This window comes from Haliotis cracherodii, unplaced genomic scaffold (genome assembly GCF_022045235.1).
Source record: "Haliotis cracherodii isolate W230 unplaced genomic scaffold, xgHalCrac1.p SCAF_45, whole genome shotgun sequence".
Classification (NCBI taxonomy): Eukaryota; Metazoa; Mollusca; class Gastropoda; order Lepetellida; family Haliotidae; genus Haliotis; species Haliotis cracherodii.
In genome coordinates, this window is record NW_027266303.1 from 555,619 (window position 1) to 576,026 (window position 20,408).

Below are 20,408 nucleotides of genomic sequence, written 5' to 3' on the forward strand. Positions count from 1 at the left end.
CGCTGAACGGCAGATTTGAAACACACAAAAAATGTCAGAAAAATGGTGTCAATTTGCAGGACATACAGGCTGGTTAAATGAGCACAGTTAGGCCCACACCTCAGTGAGTGAGTGAGTGAGTATGGTTTTACGCCGCAATATTCCAGCAATATCACGGCGTAGGACACCAGAAGTGGGCTTCACACATTGTACCCATGTCGGGAATCGAACACATGTCTTTGCCATGACGATTGAACGCTTTAACCACTAGGCTACCCACCAGATCAGAATCTGATCTCTGTAGCCAACACCGGTGAGATTGCCCTGAACAACCACCAAAGGGGTTCGGTGCCGTGCTGTTATCCCACCCCAAATCATCACAGAGCCACCTCCAAAACGATTCCTCTCCACAATACATTTGCGTGCATAACGTTCTCCCAAACGCCGGTAGACACGTTGGCGCCCGTCACTGTGGGAAATGTTGAACCTCGATTCATCTGTAAAGACAACATTTCTCCACCATATTCGAGGTTGGCGAACATGATTTCGACACCATCTTAGACGGTTGACGCGACGACGGTGTGTCAGGATGGGACGTATGGCAGGGCGTCGTGGTCGAATCCCGTACTGACGTAAACGATTCCTGACAGTGTTGGGATGGATACGGCGCAGTCCAGGAATTGTCTGGGACGTCGTTACTGCCGTTTGGAAAATCTGTGTCGGAGATCTGTAACTCGAATCCATCTGTCTTGTCTTGGCGTCGTTACTCGGGGACGTCCTGAACATGGGTGGTCGGCAACGTCATTTGTGTTCTGATAACGCCTCACCAATGCCGATATCGTGTTACGATGGCATTGGAAATGTGTTGCCACCTGTTGTTGCCTCATTCCCGCTCGGATCATTCCAATGGCTTCATGACGCTGTGCAGCTGTCAATCTTGGTATCTGCGCCTGAGAAGTTTTGAATTTTTGAATGACCACAGATCATGCTTTCCAAAGTGACAGCGAATTTTGAGTTGCACAGGATGCAAGTGCAGTAACACATTGCACGTCCATAGGCCCCCATCAATGACGTCATATCGCATGGCACGTGCATGAGCGTTTGAATGTCTCCAATAATTGCTGTGTTCAAACCTATATTTCATATATGGACGGTGTGCCCTTATATCTATATTTTCTCCGTGCACAGTTTCTTTAAGTGGCTAGTATATATGCCATCTTCTTAAACTTCTTTAACTTCTTTGGAGTAGGGACATGTAGTTTGTAGGTCTTGGAAATAAGTGTTATATTTGACACAAGTGTTATGTTCCTGTTGTTGAGAGCCATGTGGCCATGTGGACACTTTAGCTCCTCGGATATCTATGTTTAAACGACTCTATCAATGGCGAAGAGGAGGGATCATGGAGAGTTGTGAATCTACCACAATGAAAGGAAAGATCCTCTCAAGTGTAATGTAATGTTTACAACAGCTGAAGAGTAGTGCGCCTCTATTGGCCTGAAACCAGGGCAGGGGCCACATCGAGTGGGTATAGTGCGAGGGGAAAAGTACCACTTATTTGTACACAAGACTCGTCACACTGGCTAAAATCCTTCCCAATCCATGGTGACCTCGCTTTTCTCTTATATCATACACAGGGCACGTTTAAACTCGATATTTAAAATCCTCATACTGCTTTTAAACTTCGCAAGATTCGTTTATCTTTCCTTAACTATTTAGGAACAGGTTCCATTTCAAACAGAAATGTGAGTGAGTATGGTTTTACGCCGCATTTTGAAATATTCCAGCAATATCACGGCGGGGGACACCAGTTATGGGCTTCACACATTGTACCCATGTCGGGAATCGAACCCGGGTCTTCGGCGTGACGTGCAAACACTTTAACCACTGGGCTACCCGTTCCGTTGAGCTGCATTCAGTCTTGGCATTTTGTCATCGCCTCTACTGCCGTTATAAGGACAGCATGAACAGCCGTTATAAGGACAGTATGAACAGCCGTTGATGTGGATTTTTATACCCATTCAGCAGGGGGGCCTGTATGCCTAAATGCAGGATCCTGTGCTGCACGTTTTTTACAGGCGGTTGCGTTTGGATGAAGCTGTAAAATTTATCCCCAAACGCTACGTTTATGTGCTTTGCATGTGTTTTCGCGAATTATAGACACATCATCTTTCTGTTTGACTTATTTGGTTCTCATTTAATGTAATTATTTTATTTAGAATAACAGAACCATTATATCTGGTAATTAAACTTGTGTACAATTTCCAAATTATTCCCACCATAACCCAAAATGTATCTGCGTCGATCTTCCATATGGTGCGAAAAAAACATATTTTTGTATTTATTTACATTTAAACCCAAACGAGAACAATATAGAACCAGTGAGTATAACTAATTTGTATAGCTCCGACAATGATGCCTTATCATCTGCAAAAGCATAAAATAAAACGTATATATTCCAAGAGCTGTCCACATTGTCCCAAAGAGCTGTTTCCAAACCTTCCATTTATACTCTCCAAATACAGGAGGGAATCATGAGTGAGTTGGGTTTGACGCTGCTTTTAACATTATTCCAGTTATATCTCGGCGTGTCAGCTTAATGTGGGAGGAAAGCCCGAAGTGATGCAGGTCTCAGACGTTTACCACTTCGGTGAAACCCACGAGCACGGGTATGGTGCTGACAAAAACATAATCGGGGCGAACCGGGATTCGAACCCACAATCATAGATTTCTGGCAGGCCCAAGGGACGCAACTCTGCATAGCGAATCGCGGCGCCTCAGACGACTGGGCCACCCTTGACCCCGTCGGGAATTATGAACAACAAATGTTCTGGCTGGTCGTCAGGAGGAAGATGGGTGCCAGAGATAAAAATAAACACCTAACGTAGACCATGCAGTTTCTCCGTGCACGTGGTCAGGGGGTCATTCATGATTATAACACTTCTTTGAAAAGTTGTCATATCGTCAATTGCTTTAATGGACCGCCTCCGTGGTCTAGTGGTAGAGCGTCCGCCCGGAGAGCAGAAGGTTCGGGGTTCGATCCCGGGGTCATACCAAATGACATTAAAAGATGGTACTTGTTGTTACCCTGCCTGGCACTCGGCATTAAGGGGCTAAAACAAGGACTGGTCGGCTCGGAGTCAGTATACTGTGTCTGAGTGGGGTATTCATGTTTAACTGAGGCACGGTATCTCAGTCGGCTAGCACTATAAATCGGCATCAGTCCGGACTAGTACAAGCAGCCACACACACACACACATACACGTACATGCACGTCGCTATATAAGTGCAATAATCTTGGACGCGACGTTAAACCCCATTTCACCTCACCTCACCAATTGTTTTGATGCCTATCTCATTAAAATCAGATCTTAGTTCTCGCTACCGCGAAACAAAGATCTAAGGACATCCCATTATGGATTCGCGTCAGAACAACCTTTCATCCAACAAATCAAAGCGTCGCTTACCAGATCATGAAAGTGACAGTCGGAATGTGTTTTCCGACTGTCACGACAGTTACGGCCGGTACGACTGATTCCATCAAAATTAACTCTCGCTTCCGTCGGATAAACATTTGAATGGAGGAGGCGTTGCACAGTACGTGAGAAGCATTGCTATACAATCCCAACCATATATTAGACATTCCGGAATGTTCGTTCAGTTTTAAAAATTTTAATCAAGAACTGTGTCAACATATTTTTCAAGCGTAGTCTGAATTGGAAGTCGTCAGGTTGAAACGAGTGCCGTAAAGCTCGAGAAAGCTGCTTTCTAATTGGCTGATGTCGACTTCTTGTTATTCGTTTCAGTGATCGTTCAAAGATCGCAAAAGGTCGTTCTGACGTGACCCGTAATTGGATGTCCTCAGATCTTTGTTTAGCGGAAGCTAGAACTCAGATCTGATTTTAATGAGATTGCTTTATAAGTGATCAGAATGGGAGTGCGTCGTCTTCAGCGTAATGAACGCCAAGTGGTTATTGGCATGCCCCAAACTGGAAGAACTCCGCGAGCGGTAGCCAATATGTTTAATGTGTTTTAGTCTGCGATTTGCAGACTTTGGAACAGGTTTCTGTAAATAATCGGCCCCGAACAGGGCGCATTAGGACAACTACAGAAGTCAAGGATCGATTTATTGGAAACCAGGCTTTACGAAATCGAGCCCAAACAGCCAATCAAATCGCTGTTCACTTTCGCCAGGTCACGGGAGTTCAACTTACCGACCAGGTGCCGTTGTAGAAAGCGATTTAGCGTTAAGGTGATCGTAACTCCTTAACATAGACTTACGACAGTCGTAGCTCTAAATTGTTTTGTACAGCGGCACCAGACGATTAGAAATCGTCTTCATGATGCACACCCGTGCTCGTGGGTTTCACCGAAGTGGTAAACGTCTGAGACCTGCATCGCTTCGGGCTTTCCTCCCACATTAAGCTGACAAGCCGTGATATAACTGGGATACTGTTAAAAACGGCGTTAAACCCAACTCACTCACTCACTCAGTCTTCATGATGCTAATCTTCATGCATGATGACCACGTGTTGTAGTACGGTTGACAAATCGACACATTCGCACAGACGCCAATGGTGTTCAGGGCGAAGAAACGGTAGAAATCGCCGAAGACCTCGTGTCATGATTTCAGATCGGTCCAGATTCTTTGTGGAATTTCTTGATAGGCGTGGACTTGTCACACGAGTCTGACGTCATGCGAACGTCAACGTAAGGCAACATGGTAGACTCCGGGGTGGTTTGTAATGATATGGAACGGGATCACTTTGACTGCCAGAACGCCACTGCACACTATCCATGCACGGAAGGGTCACTGGACAGTCCTACCGAGATAACATACTGTCAAAATAGTTGTGCCGTTTGCGCGCCATGCTGGTCCAGGTTTGGTCTTTCAAGACGATGACGTTCACCGTGCACGTGTCGTTAATGACTACCCCCAGCAGCAAGATATCACCAGAATGAAATGGTCAGCCATGAGTCCTGACCGTTCCTCATAGAGCACGCAAAGATTGAGTGAGTGAGTGAGTTTATGCTTTTTACGTCACATCAGCAATATTTCAGCCATATCGAGCACGCAATGGACCTTGAAGCTGTTCCACAAAGCGATCTTAGTGCTAAGCTGGTCCTAGCTCCCATACTTTTTCATAGGCTTACGATCAACATAACACTAAGATCGCTTTGTGAAACAGGGCCCTGGTTAGGAGACGTGTACGCCGACGTAAACAAAAAGACCGGAACGGCGGCCGAACTTGGACCATGCCACGCTGTATCAACGAGGTGAGGTCATGATTCCTTATTGATAAAGGAATCTCAAACGTTCATTTTTATTTAACAACACACCCCTGTCGTCATTCTTGGTCGTTGCAGCCTTACATTAAACCGTCAGCATGCTCCTCTGATCGCCATGTTAGACCCAGTCCTTCCATTTTCCTATCCATTCACTGCCAGCACTGTATATATATGTGTATTTCTGCTATCATCTGTAATTTTTAAATATCCCCAGGGTCGTCTAATCAGGACACCACCTTAACACAACCTCCCCGTAATCTAAACATGTTTTTAGTATTGTTATTTGTTTATTTTCTTTTATTTTCTTTTATTTTTTCTTATTTATCTATCTATCTATCTATCTATCTATCTATCTATCTATTTATTTATTTATTTATTTATTTATTTATTTATTTATTTATTTTATTTATTTATTTATTTCATTATTGTTTAGTTTAGTTTTTAATTTAGTTTTTTTTTTTTTTTTTTTTATTTTTTTTTTTTATTTTTTTTTTTTTTTTTTTTTTTTTTTTTTTTTTCAGTCCAGAGGGTACATAGTCATCGGATCATAGGAGGCACCAAATTACATGGTAAATATCATGAGAAAATGTACAGGATGTGATATGACAGTAAGTTCACCTTTGATACAGTATAATAATTGTAAGAGGTATAGATTAAGTCAGCTAATCCGCCTGCCTTATGATTTGCCCATTAAACTCCATGTATTATTGAAAGAAATTATTGTTCCTTTATGCAAAGAACAACTCGACATGGTAAATATCTTCCCGTATATTTCTATATGAATAAAAACATGGTTTTATTCCTTCAAGATGTGTTACGTAAATGTGTCATTTTGCCAGTATCAATAAGTGATTTACTAAGAAGCTGTTTGTACCTCAAAATAGATATCTTGTTTTTTAATAATAACATGACCGAAAATAACATTTGTGAAAGCATTAAATTCGTCCCAGAGTTCTTTAACATGAGAACATTCTAAATATACGTGAGCAATGTTTTCATTGTCTGAATTGCAAAATGAACCTAGGTTGTCAACCAAGTTCATCGTTAACAATTTCTTTTTGGTGTATATAATTTTGTGAAGGAATTTGAATTTGAATTCTAGTAGGTTTGTTTCTATTGTAGATATTCTATATTGTAAAAATAAATATTTCCAATTAATTTGATTGTTAAATTTTTGTTCCTACATCTCAAAAATTTCTGGAAAGTTAGATGATGAAATAAAGTTATCACAAAATATCTTAGAACCTTTGCTTATCTTCAGTAAATCAAGCCATGGAGAAGAAATGTTTAGTTGCATTGTGTTTAGATTTTTTTTGCATCATGCATAAGATCTTTCCATGGCTTAGGGATGTTTAACAGCAAACATCTAATATAGTTATAGTCTAATAAAGTACATTTTATACCATACATTACATTCAGCTCAGGGAATGGAATAAAGCAGTTAGAGTCACATAAATCCTTTACATGGCAAATACCCCTTGTTTACCAATTTCTAAGAATGAAATCCGGAAATTTACATTTATGATTGTACCACAACAGTTTCATTAAAATCTCATTAACTTCGTTTTCATGTATTTGGTGCGTTTTTATATACTTGTTCCAAGCGTCTAATGTGTCTTTCAAAAATGGGTTTGTGATATTGAAGTGTTTTTGAATATTAGCGCCAAAACGGAAAATGTCTTGTGAGGGAAAGCCTGAAAGAGGCGAGCTTTTTGGTTTGGAAAAATATCGTTTGATACACGATAACTTAAGTGACTAAATAAACATTGTAATATCAACCATTCTAAGGCCACCATCCTCATATTTTCGAACTAGGTATACCCTTCTTTTTTTATCGGGGGCACGGGTGGCCCAGTCGTCTAAGGCGCCGCGATTCGCTATGCAGAGTTGCGTCCCTTGGGCACGCCAGAAACCTATGATTGTGGGTTCGAATCCCGGTTCGCCCCGGTTTGTCAGCACCATACCCGTGCTCTTGGGTTTCACCGAAGTGGTAAACGTCTAAGACCTGCGTCACTTCGGGCTTTCCTCCCACATTAAGCTAACACGCCGTGATATAACTGGAATACTGTTAAAAGCGGCGTTAAACCCAACTCACTAACTCACTCACTTTTTTTTTATCGTTCTTTCCATTCCATATGAAGTTGAAAAAAATGCTGTTTAATTCTTTTATAAATTTAAACATGTTTAAAGTTTTACATTTGCTACCAAAGCAGTCTCCATAGCATAAAAGGGGAATTCGTGACCAACTCGTAGGTACGGAAGGGGGGGAGGGGTGACGAATGAGTATAGGTGGAAGAATGGAGGACTACACACCAAGAGGTTGCAGGTTCGTATCCCACTGAGGTTTTACACGTGTTGTGTCCATGTTGTGATGTTGTGTTGTTGTGATGTTGTGTTGTTGTGTACCTCACATCATCTCCTTCATCCAGGAAACGGAAAATGAAAGTATATCTGACAACTACTATATACCTTTTTCAGTTACCCCTTCTATATCGCCATTAAACGCCAAAAAGACCCATAGAATGCGCCCCTTTTTTAAAATTTCCTGCCATGAATTTCACGTTTAGCTCCTTGACATGTTTAAGGATATTTTGTGATACAAAACTCACGTTGACGACTCAGAACCAGACAATCCAGTGATGGATATTGTGAGCACGCGTACGATGACACGCTATCAAACAAGTCAGCTGACCACATGATCCGTGGATGTTACTGTTGGTAGACTTACATGTAAGTGCACACTTACACTGATCAAACTCACTAGCCCGGATGTGACAACGACTACATCATACAGCGATGACGCAGCGGTCAGGATGCCGACATGCCGCACCCGCACATTGGTGACTGCGCACACATTTCTTCCGCCAAATTTCCGACTTCATGCGAGTGCAGAACACTGAGCCTGATTTGCAGACTGGACTGATTGGCCTTTACGGTAATTGTTATAATGATAATGATATTATAGGGTTTAACGCCGCTTTTGACAGTAATCCAGTTATATCGCGGCGTGTCAGCTTAATGTGGGAGGAAAGCCCGAAGTGATGCAGGTCTCAGACATTTACCACTTCTGTGAAACCCACAAGTACGGGTATGGTGCTGACAAACCTAGAACTGGGATTCGAACCCACAATCATAGGTTTCTGGAGTGCCCAAAGGACGCAACTCTGCACAGCGAATCGCGGTGCCCTAGACGACTGGGCCACCCGTGCCCCCAATACATATATATATATATATATATAGTTGTTATATGTGTATATATTTCCACACCAGACAGTGTTTGATTGTTTGTTTGTTTGTTTGTTTGTTTGTTTGTTTTGTTCTTTAACGCCGCACTCAGCAATATTCGGAATCGGGTCGGGTGATCAGGCTCGCTGACTTGGTTGATGCATGTCATCGTATCCCAATTGCGTGAATCGATGCTCACGATATTAATCTAGGGATTGTTTGGTCCAGACTTGATTATTTACAGACCACCGTCATATAGCTGAAATATTGCCGAGTGCGGCGTTAAACAACAAACCAACAAAAACTCCGTGACGCCGTGTAGATTGTCAATGTTAAACAATGGGAGGTTAGGACAATAGTCCCCAAGACGTTCTGCGAAACGAGGACCTACTTCCTGCGCGACATTAAACGCCCGGAACACATGCTGGACAAAGAACGAAGTACTGAGAGCTCCTCCGAATGTGCTGCACGTACAAACGACCCTCCCAAAATGACCTTGACCTTCCCGTACATTGCATCTCGAATTGTCTTTTGCCCTGTGATCCCAAATGCATCACTTCAATGATAGAGAACTCACTTAGGGATTTTTTTTATAAGTTGATCATATAATGCATTGTGTTAGCGATGTGATACATTAATCCAGAGACCATATACCGGTTTATGATCTCGGACTAATCCGATCAACTTGCTAACACGATCCAATAAATATGCAAATGAGGTCAGTTAGCAGGAACTACTTTTAGTAAGCTCCACACATCGACGTGATAACTTGCTCAAAAGCTGTTGCTTCACGTTGTCTTCATGATGCGAGGTTTCCTGATTTGTAGAGGCTTACATAAACAAACATGGTTGCAGATCATTTTTTGGCACTATTTTATATATGGGGCGATTCACGCAGGCTTTGTATTCCTACACAGTTTCTAAATTTCCTGTATAGTGAATAGCAATATATATGAAACTTAGTTTATTCTAAGATTGACATTTTATGACAAAGAGATTATTACCCTCGCGTGTTTTTAGATATTGTTTGTTTGTTTGTTGTTTAACGCCGCACTCAGCAATATTCCAACTACATGTACATGACGGTGGTCTGTAAATAATCGAGTCTGGACCAGACAATCCAGTGATTGACATCAGGGCATGCATTAACCAAGTCTCCGAGCCAGACCACCCGATCCCGTTAGTCGCCTTTTAGGACAAGCATAGTCGTCTTTTTCCAAATAGTAAATATCATATATTATTCTTAAAACACGCCCGGCTAATAATATCTGATGATCTGATTTGCCTTCCCCCTCCCCGCTCACCCCCATCCTCTTCCCCTTCTCCCTTCGACTGTTGACTGCACGTCCCCCTTCCAAGGTCCTGCCACCACTTTCCTGTCCACGTGCTTAGGGGGGCACCTGCACCCGCCTCACTTGCTTCAAGTGCCGGAGCCCAAACGATTGTTTTATTCTGAACGGAGACTCGGGTCATTGTTTCAGTGTTAAAGTTGAATATTGTCATCCGGCTTCGTAGCATCTCTTCAATGTCCCTTCTGACTCATAGAGCCAGGAGGACAACTGCCAGGGGGCTGGGAAGAGCAGGTTGGTGTTTGGGTGTCGTGGGGTGACGGGTGGGGTAGGGTGGGGGTTGGAGAAGCAGGTTTGGTTTGGGGGTAGTGTAGGGCGAGGGGTGGGGGCTAGAGAAGCAGGTTGGGTTTTGGGGGTAGCGTGGGGCGAGGGGTGGGGGCTGGAGAAGCAGGTTGGGTTTTGGGGTAGCGGGGTTCGAGGGGTGGGGGCTAGCGAAGCAGGTTGGGTTTTGGGGTGGCGTGGGGCGAGGGGTGGGGGATAGAGAAGCAGGTTGGGTTTTGGGGGTAGCGGGGTTCGAGGGGTGGGGGCTAGCGAAGCAGGTTGGGTTTTGGGGTAGCGTGGTTCGAGGGATGGGGGCTAGCGAAGCAGGTTGGGTTTTGGGGTAGCGTGGTTCGAGGGGTGGGGGCTAGAGAAGCAGGTTGGGTTTGGGGGTAGCGTGGGGCGAGGGATGGGGGCTAGAGAAGCAGGTTGGGTTTGGGGGTAGCGTGGTTCGAGGGGTGGGAGCTAGAGAAGCAGGTTGGGTTTGGGGGTAGCGTGGGGCGAGGGATGGGGGCTAGAGAAGCAGGTTGGGTTTGGGGGTAGCGTGGGGCGAGGGGTGGGGGCTAGAGAAGCAGGTTGGGTTTTGGGGTGGCGTGGGGCGAGGGATGGGGGAAAGAGAAGCAGGTTGGGTTTTGGGGTAGCGTGGGGCGAGGGATGGGGGATAGAGAAGCAGGTTGGGTTTGGGGGTAGTGTGGGGCGAGGGGTGGGGGCTAGCGAAGCAGGTTGGGTTTTGGGGGTAGCGTGGGGCGAGGGGTGGGGGCTAGAGAAGCAGGTTGGGTTTTGGGGTAGCGTGGGGCGAGGGGTGGGGGCTAGCGAAGCAGGTTGGGTTTTGAGGTAGCGTGGTTCCAGGGGTGGGGGCTAGCGAAGCAGGTTGGGTTTTGGGGTAGCGTGGTTCGAGGGATGGGGGCTAGCGAAGCAGGTTGGGTTTTGGGGTAGCGTGGGGCGAGGGATGAGGGACAGAGAAGCAGGTTGGTTTTTGGGGTGGCGTGGGGCGAGGGGTGGGGGCTGGAGAAGCAGGTTGGGTTTTGGGGTAGCGGGGTTCGAGGGATGGGGGCTAGCGAAGCAGGTTGGGTTTTGGGGGTAGCGTGGTTCGAGGGGTGGGGGCTAGCGAAGCAGGTTGGGTTTTGGGGTAGCGGGATTCGAGGGGTGGGGGCTAGCGAAGGAGGTTGGGTTTTGGGGTAGCGTGGTTCGAGGGATGGGGGCTAGCGAAGGAGGTTGGGTTTGGGGGTAGCGTGGTTCGAGGGGTGGGGGCTAGCGAAGCAGGTTGGGTTTTGGGGTAGCGTGGGGCGAGGGGTGGGGGCTAGAGAAGCAGGTTGGGTTTTGGGGTAGCGTGGGGCGAGGGATGGGGGAAAGAGAAGCAGGTTGGGTTTTGGGGTGGCGTGGGGCGAGGGATGGGGGAAAGAGAAGCAGGTTGGGTTTTGGGGTAGCGTGGGGCGAGGGATGGGGGAAAGAGAAGCAGGTTGGGTTTTGGGGTAGCGTGGGGTGAGGGGTGGGGGATAGAGAAGCAGGTTGGGTTTTGGGGTAGCGTGGGGCGAGGGGTGGGGGCTAGCGAAGCAGGTTGGGTTTTGAGGTAGCGTGGTTCCAGGGGTGGGGGCTAGCGAAGCAGGTTGGGTTTTGGGGTAGCGTGGGGCGAGGGGTGGGGGCTAGCGAAGCAGGTTGAGTTTGGGGTAGCCTGGGGCGAGGGGTGGCTGCTGGAGAAGCAGGTTGGGTTTTGGGGTGGCGTTGGGTGGGATTGGGTGAGGGGTGGGGTGGGTTGAGGGGCGGGGCTCGAGAAGCAGGTTGGGTTTTGGGGTAGAAAACAAAATGAAAAATGTTTGACTTCCGCATTGATAACATCTACCTAAACTTTAGGCAAGAAGTAGGCATCAAAATAAGCACCAATTGCGCGCCCCTTCTTGCTGATACGCTTCTTTATGCATGAATCAGAATTTCCGGTTGGATTGGCAAAGTCACAAGAAGGCGTTGTGGCCAAGACGTTTTCTCGCTAACGTTTTCTTTGACGTTGGGGCGCCCACGTTATGTCACCATCTCATAGTTTTCACACGACCTACCCCTCCGCCCCTAGAAGTTTAACTTAAGCTTCAGGGATACCGTGACCTGATACCGTTCGCTACGGTCAAATAGCCAATTCCCTTCCACTGATTGACCCACTGAACTAGAAGCAAACATTTATCAACGGAATCACCTCAACTCTTTTATATTTAGATTTATGCATAAATATACAGTGACAAAAAACAACAATCATGCAGGTTTCAGACGTTTACCACTTCAGTAAAACCCACGAGCACGGGTATGGTGCTGACAAACCTAGAAACATAATCGGGGCGAACCGGAATTCGAACCCACAATCATAGGTTTCTGCCGTGCCCAAGGGACGCAACTCTGCACAGCGAATCGCGGCGCTTTAGACGACTGGGCCACCCGTGCCCCCTCGTGTTCTTAGAGGTGAACGACTGACTTGTTTGTGGCGGTTGCCACCGGTGGGGCAGGCTACGCTCACCTTTTCATGAACACTCAGTAGCATCATTTGTTGATTGTGATTCATAAACACATGTTATAGGGTGATAGGGTCGGACTCGTACTATCGGGTTATAGAGAAAACGGCCACCGTCAAAAATGGCCTAAGGAAAAATCGAGAAAACGGCCAACGGCCTCAGAGAAAACGACAGCCTCATCTGGAGATAACAGCCAATATAAGAAATAATATGAACATGTATATGGGAATAGTATCTATTTATTTACTTCACCCTCACAGCAGTAACCTTATCATAACAACATTATCATAACATCATAATATGAAGATCAGTTAGAACAGTTCTTCAGCAAACCATGCTTGTCGTAAGATGCGACTAACGGGATCGGGTGGTCAGGCTCGCTGACTTGGTTCATGCATGTCATCGTATCCCAATTGCGTGGATCGGTGCTCATATCACGGCGTGTCAGCTTAATGTGGGAGGAAAGCCCTAAGTGATGCAGATCTCACACGTTTACATCTTCGGTCGAACCCACGAGCACAGGTATGGTGCTGACAAACCTAGAAACATAATTGGGGCGAACCGGGATTCGAACCCGAAATCATAGATTTCTGGCGTGCCAAAGGGACGCAACTCTGCACAGCGAATCGCGGCGCCTTACACAACTGGGCCACCCGTGCCCCCGAGTTGTTTGTGAATGAGGGTAAGATTTATTGATGAACAACTTTTTTATTACAATAAATGTCAAGTATACATTATCTTGAATCAACATTTCAATTAATTTGCACTTGGAATTGACGGAACTATTTTTTAAATATTTCGACAAGTGAATGATTTCAGATTTTGTAAGAAAACATGTGTCGCCAGCGGGGTTCGAACCCGCATCGTTTGATTTGTGGTTAAGTGATTGTCTACCTCAGCTACCGCGACATATGAAAGAATGATGTGAAATAACTATAAAATATATCTATGGTGCTTAACAGCCCTAAAATAATATGCATATGTATATAATGTTGTGTTAGAACAGGTTGCCTATAGCAATGTTCATAGTCACAGTAATTAGATCAACCTTCAGGTAAACGTATATATATCCTTGCTCTGGGCTCGATAATTCCTATAAACGTATTCCTCGTGCATCACGCAAGGGCGACTCACACAGTATAAATACATTCTACAAAGAGTTCCAGTTTAGTTTTTCAAATATTTTCCACAAGAGAAAATATTTTGTCAAAGTTTAAAAGTATGGATGGATTGAGTAGGGGATTATCCCCTCCGGAACCTCTGCTCCATTATTTTTCAATCCCCTCTACATTGGAGGTATGCATGTGTGTATTATAATAACTTCATATTTTTATTTTTTTATTTTATTAAATTCTAACTAATGTATGTACAAATATATCAGATATGAAATATAACTTTGACGTGGGTGTTGGCACGGACAGACTGGTCGAAACGAGACGTCAGATGTGCTGCTTACCTACGTTGTTGGTCAGGGCCTAGATTTTCTAAACGATCTTAGCCCTAAAATTATCGTAAAGTTATCGTAAGGAAATCGTAGGCTATCGTAGCCTATTTTCGAAACTATCGTAGCCCTAAGATATCTTAAGTTTGTCGTAAATCTAAGATAGCCCTTTTCCTGTCGTAAGTTTATTTTATCTTCATCCAAGATGGCGGCATACTTTGCTCTGGACATTTTTCATGATGAAGATGACAATGATTTGATGACAAGACCGAGAATATTCCGAGACAGAACTCGTCCCCTCCATACGCTTGACGACTTCGAGCTATTCTCCCGCTACAGATAGGTGCCGTAGCTCTGAGCGATCTGCGACAGGTTTACGATTGTTCCGAAAATTTATCTTATCTTAGTCTTAAGATATCTTATCTTTGAACGTAAGTAGTTAAGATTTATCTTAGCTAAGATCGTTTCGAAAATCTAAGCACAGGGCTCCAATTTTATCCTGATCTTTGATGGTGATCTCAGCGAAGACGGGTGGGACGTGGTTGTGTGGAAGGAAGGCCGCGAAAGCGATAAATATAAATATGCATATAGATACTACAAAGTAAGATATATGTATACACCTACCGACAAACCAAGTTAAGTTCTTGGTCTTTTTTTTCTCTCTCTCTCTCTCTCTCTCTCTCTCTCTCTCTCTCTCTCTCTCTCTCTCTCTCTCTCTCTCTCTCTCTCTCTCTCTCTCTCTCTCTCTGGACACTAAGGGCGCCTAAGGTACTACATCCACTACAGAAGAGCGGAACCATTTTCATAATCTGTCCCGAACGAACAAAGCCTTGGACTGACAGAAGCTGATAAAATGAACGTTTAACTACTTTTATTCTTTGTCAGGACGTTTCAGAGCTACTTCTTGCTCCTTCATCAGATGAATGCTTCTACGCTTATAACAGCACACAGTGTAGACACAGTTTATGGATAATGCCTATCAAACAATTCAACAGCACACAATGCTTATATCACTAAATAATAATCTCGGCTGGCTTCTATACTTTATTATCGAATTCTTTCATCTCAAGTTTCTTCCTGTATCCAAAACATCAAGTGAAATTTATGTGTACAAAATGTGAATGACTTTCCTCTCCAGGAATAGGCCGCTTTCTTTGACCTTTGTGGCCGTTTTCTCTGACCATCATGGCCGTTTTCTTTGACCTTCGTGGCCGTATCACGTACAGTTGACACTTCGCAGATTGTACTTTTCGCAGAAGGTGCGTCTCATCACGTAATATTGACCCAGATCATCTACTACCCAGTGACCCAGTGACCCAGTGACAAGCCCTGCTCAACCGGGTCTGTCAGCGCCGCGCTGAATCAGTTTCACCGGAAACACCTTACATCTCTACGCATCTCAGTTACCCACTGAAACCAGGCGCCTGTATATCAGTGAATTTCCGCGCCTTGAGTTTTTAACGTCCGTCCACTTTACGCAGTTTTTTTTTACATACTTCTGATTTTTTTCCCACAAATGATCTATTTCTGCGTCCACGTGGCGAGCAAGAAACCTATGATTGTGGTTTCGAATCCCAGATTCTCTCTGATTGTTTCTTCTTTTTTCAGCACCATGCCTGTTCTCCTGGGTCTCATCGGAGACCTGCATCACTTCGGGCTGTCCTTCTATCATGATTCGCTGTGCAGAGTTGCGTACCTTGGGCACGCCAGGAACCTATGATTGTGGGTTCGAATCCAGGTTCGCCCGATTCTAGGTTTGTCAGCACCTTACCCATGCTCGTGGGATTCACCAAAGTGGTAAACGTCTGAGACCTGCATCACTTCAGGCTTTCCTCCCACATTAAGCTGACACGCCGTGATATAACTGGAATACTGTTAAAAGCGGCGTTAAAGTCCTGGTTAAAGTGAACTCAAGTTTACTAGTCTGCATCAATCTACAAGTATTGATTTCCTTAACGAAATGGCGACAATGTCCAACTTTCACACCGGCCACTCACAACTGTCTAGACCTAACCTGAACAAAAGGCACAATATCCTGCCACCTAATTTAGCAATGCATATGTGCACTCCTGCCTCCAGGGTTTAACAAGAAATAATCTACGTACTGACTAAAATAATTAAAATACTTGGTCTTAGACATCTTTTGCACATCATCCTCACACATCTGATCCTTGCGGCGGTGGGGTAGCCTTGTGGTTAAAGCGTTCGCTCATCACGCCAAAGACCCGGGTTCGATTCCCGACATGGGTACAATGTGTGAAGCCCATTTCGGGTGTCCCCCGCCTTGATAATCATATTGCTGGAATATTGCTAAAAGCGGCGTTAACCCATACGCACTCCCTCACATCTTATCCATAAAGTTGAACTTTTACTAAATTAAGACAATTAATTCTTGGCATCCGGCACACCATTTAATTTGCCGTGGCATCCCATTTAAGAAGTCTTGAGTCATATGAGTGGACACGGCCGGTACAAGTACACCTGACCAGAATGTTCACACAGAAAGTATGCCCATGCGTGCTCATAACCTTAGGGCTTATGTTTTACTGATTTATCACTGTTTGCGAGAAAATAAGAAAAAATAAATTTTAGCAATGTATTAATGTCACCCGAGTACCAAATAAACATTTTATGGCATGCAGGGTACTGCCCTACGTCGTCCCCAAAATACCACTTGACAGGGGTCGGCGTCCGGCGTCCGGCGTCCGGCGTCCAAAAGGGGGTTTGGACCCTCAGAAGCAACTCTTAGCAATTTTATGTTTGTTTGTTTGTTTGTTTTTTGTTGCTTAACACCGCACTCAGCAATCTTCCAGCTACATGACGGCGGTCTGTAAATAATCAAGTCTGGACCAGACAATCCAGTGATTAATATCATGACCATCGATCCACGCAATAGGGGCACGATGACATGCATCAACCAGGTCAGCGAGCCTGACCACCCGATCCCGTTAGTCGCATCTTACGACAAGCATAGTCACCTTTTACGGCAAGTATGGATTGCCTACAGTAGTGGATATTGTGACGTGTCGAAGCCCAAATTGAAACAATATGTTAACCCAGAAATCTGTGCGTAAGAGTACTACATCCAGACGACTGCCTACATCATCGAGTGAGTGAGTATGGCTTTACGCCGCTTTTAGCAATATTCCAGCAATATCACGGCTGGGGACACCAGAAATGGGCTTCACACATTGTACCCTTGTCGGGAATCGAACCCGGCTCTTCGGCGTGACGAGCGAACGCTTTAACCACTTGGCTACCTGACCGCCCACTGCTTACATCAAGTAACACTACATTCCTGACGACTAATCACAGCCCAAAAACAATGCGATGAGCGTCTGCGGAATCTCACCAAAATAATACTACGCAGTTACAATCATGTTCAACAATAAACTAGTCTGCCATATAACAATATGGACGGGTGTCTCAGGTTATATCGCGCATTTACACTTCAGCTCTTGACATACTGCCGGTAGTGTTGACTATCTTATCGGGTATAGGATAACACGCTACTTTACATAACGCGGTGGTACATCCGGGTTTCCATATTCCACATACTCAGTTAACAACTTCAACATTATCTCAGCATGCTCAGAATTCATAACATAAGTGAGGTCAGAGTAGTGAGTTAGTGAGTGAGATGGGTTTTACGCTTCTTTTAGTAATATTCCAGTCATGTCACGTCCTGTGAATGCATGAATGGCCTTTATACATAGCAACCATGTCGGGAGTCGAACCTGGTATTGGGCGTGACGAGCTAACCCTTCAACCAACTGGCTAATCCACCGCCTCTTGAATAATATCAGCAGCCCTGACATGGCGTCTGGGACAATAAAGAGGTTATCTATAAAAAGAGAATGTCTTTTGGTGCCAAACATTTGTTTGTTTGTTTGTTGTTCAATGCCGCACTCAGTAATATTTCAGCTATATGACGGCGGTCTGTAAATCATCCAGTCTGGACCAGACAATCCAGTGATTGATATCATGATCATCGATCCGCGCAATTAGGATCGATGACATGCATCAACCAAGTCAGCGAGCCTGACCACCCGATCCCGTCAGTCGCCTTTTAGGGCAAGCATGGGTTGCTGAAGGCCTATTCTACCCCGGACCTTTACGGGGGAGGCAAGCTTGGGTTGCTGAAGACCTATTCCACCCCGGATCTTCACGGGTCGGTGTCAAACATCAACTTGAGTCGATAACAGTTTGAAAGCTCGAGGCTTAATCCAGTACTTGATCTCATCCAAGCAATGGATCTTCTGTGGAAGCCAACTTTGGGTGAAAGTTTTCCTCATTAAACCGCCGAGCTAAAGAACGTCACTATATAAGTGCAATAATCTTAAACGCGACTTAAAACCCCATTTCACCTTCACCTCAACGAGCAAGAGAAAGTATACACCCAGGCTTGACGGTGACTAAAACGAAACAACCAAGAAATGGTTATTTGATGGCGATTAATTTGATACGGGAAAAAATATAAGTTTTAAAAGTTAGTAACTTGTTACCACTGGGGTTGTCACCGTCATCCCTCACAGAAACACACCATTTGCCATCAGCAGCAGCAGTGAGCATCTTTCTATGCGTTGATTAATACTCTATCCACAGATTAATAAGAGTTCCATGTTAAAATCTACTAAACGTTTTATGAGGTTGTTTTTTTTCTTATCCCAGGACTGTGTGTCCTCATAGGCGGATCAGGGGGTCCAGACAAAAAGAAAAAGAGATTTTAAGATATATTAAAATATAAGTGTCATACATTATTTTCTGCTTCTGCGTGTAAAGTCCTTTGTGTGTCAAAAAGTATGTCTCATATATATGTCATTTTTTAAAAGTTTAATAAGTGTAAGTAACAGTTGTGTTTTAAGATAAAGTGTTATATATATTAATGTAGAACACCCCACCCCCCATCCCCATCCCCACCCCCACACACATACCACCCCCACCCCCATCCCCACACTCATACACTCCCTCGTTTGTATTGTACTTCACTGAGTATTGCGTCATCGACGATGGTAATCGAGCATACCAAGCACATGTCGTCACTGCAAGCGCGTGCTTGTGACATTACGCACGAGGACTTGACGTGCGGCACAAAACAGCTGGGATTGCATCAACCGCTCAACGTCTGCAACCACAGTCAATGGCGTAGTCGTTGATCACGTGACCTACACGGGACTCATTTCCGGAAATGAACTGTGCCACCAGAATCCGATACAACTTGACCCCCGGAGCCGTGCGTCATGCAGCTGGGAGCTTCTCTGTTCTCCCATGAAGTGGGACATGTAGCTACAACAGCATCACAAGTGATCATCGAGAGGTCATTTAAGGAATTTATTGGATGTGGCATTGTGTACCAAAAGGGCAATACAATATTTATACAAATGAAATCTGTGTTAAGAGATACGTTTAATCAAACTGCTGACATCTTCACGAGGCAAGGGAGTTAACTGACTATAAAAGTCCAGTTTCCACCCTTTCTGAACTAGGCTGGTATTATGGTATTATAGAGTTATATTTTAGCTGAACAAACGAGTTGATTCAAAATCGCGTAACGAAATCGACATCCGGGTCATCAACTGCCGTGCAGTTTTCGGTCGATTGCAGGATTTGCAAAGCATGTGTACCGCCATCAACAGATATTTTCCAAATCTTTTCATGTTTTTATTCATGATGCTCACGTGATTTGATGCACTTCGCGAAGTAAGACCCGTTTTATCATAATTTATATCTTAATTATCGATAAGAAGGCATGCAAGTGATATCAGAGGTGTAATCTGATTGGTAAATAGGAGTGACATAGAAGGGACGTAACTCGTAATAGCCACTGGTGGCGCCACGATCGAGCCCAGAAATTCCAGCCAAGTTCAGCAAGGGTGGAAACTGGACTTTTACAGACAGTAATCGCCCTTGCCTCGGGAAGATGAGCTGCTGACAGACCGACTGTTAAGGGATGTTTCAGCTCCTTATTAAGTTTCACTCATTCATCCTTTCATTCAGGGGCGGTCGGGTAGCCTAGTGGTTAAAGCGTTCGCTCGTCACGCCGAAGACCCGGGTTCGATTCCCGACATGGGTACAATGTGTGAAGCCCATTTCTGGTGTCCCCCGCCGTGATATTGCTGGAATATTGCTAAAAGCGGCGTGGGGAATCGACCCGGGTCATCGGCGTGATGAGCGAACGCTTTAACCACTAGACTACCCACCGCCCCCAAGAGGTATAACTTAAGCTTTGGTATATCGATGATCTGATCAAATCCCATCAAATAGGCTGTCCCCTTCCACTGATTATACCCCCCCCCCCCTGCTGCCCCTGTTTCATATTTAGATCTATGAATAAACATTCAGAGTGGCCAAAAAATCCCCAAGACTGTGTGGCAA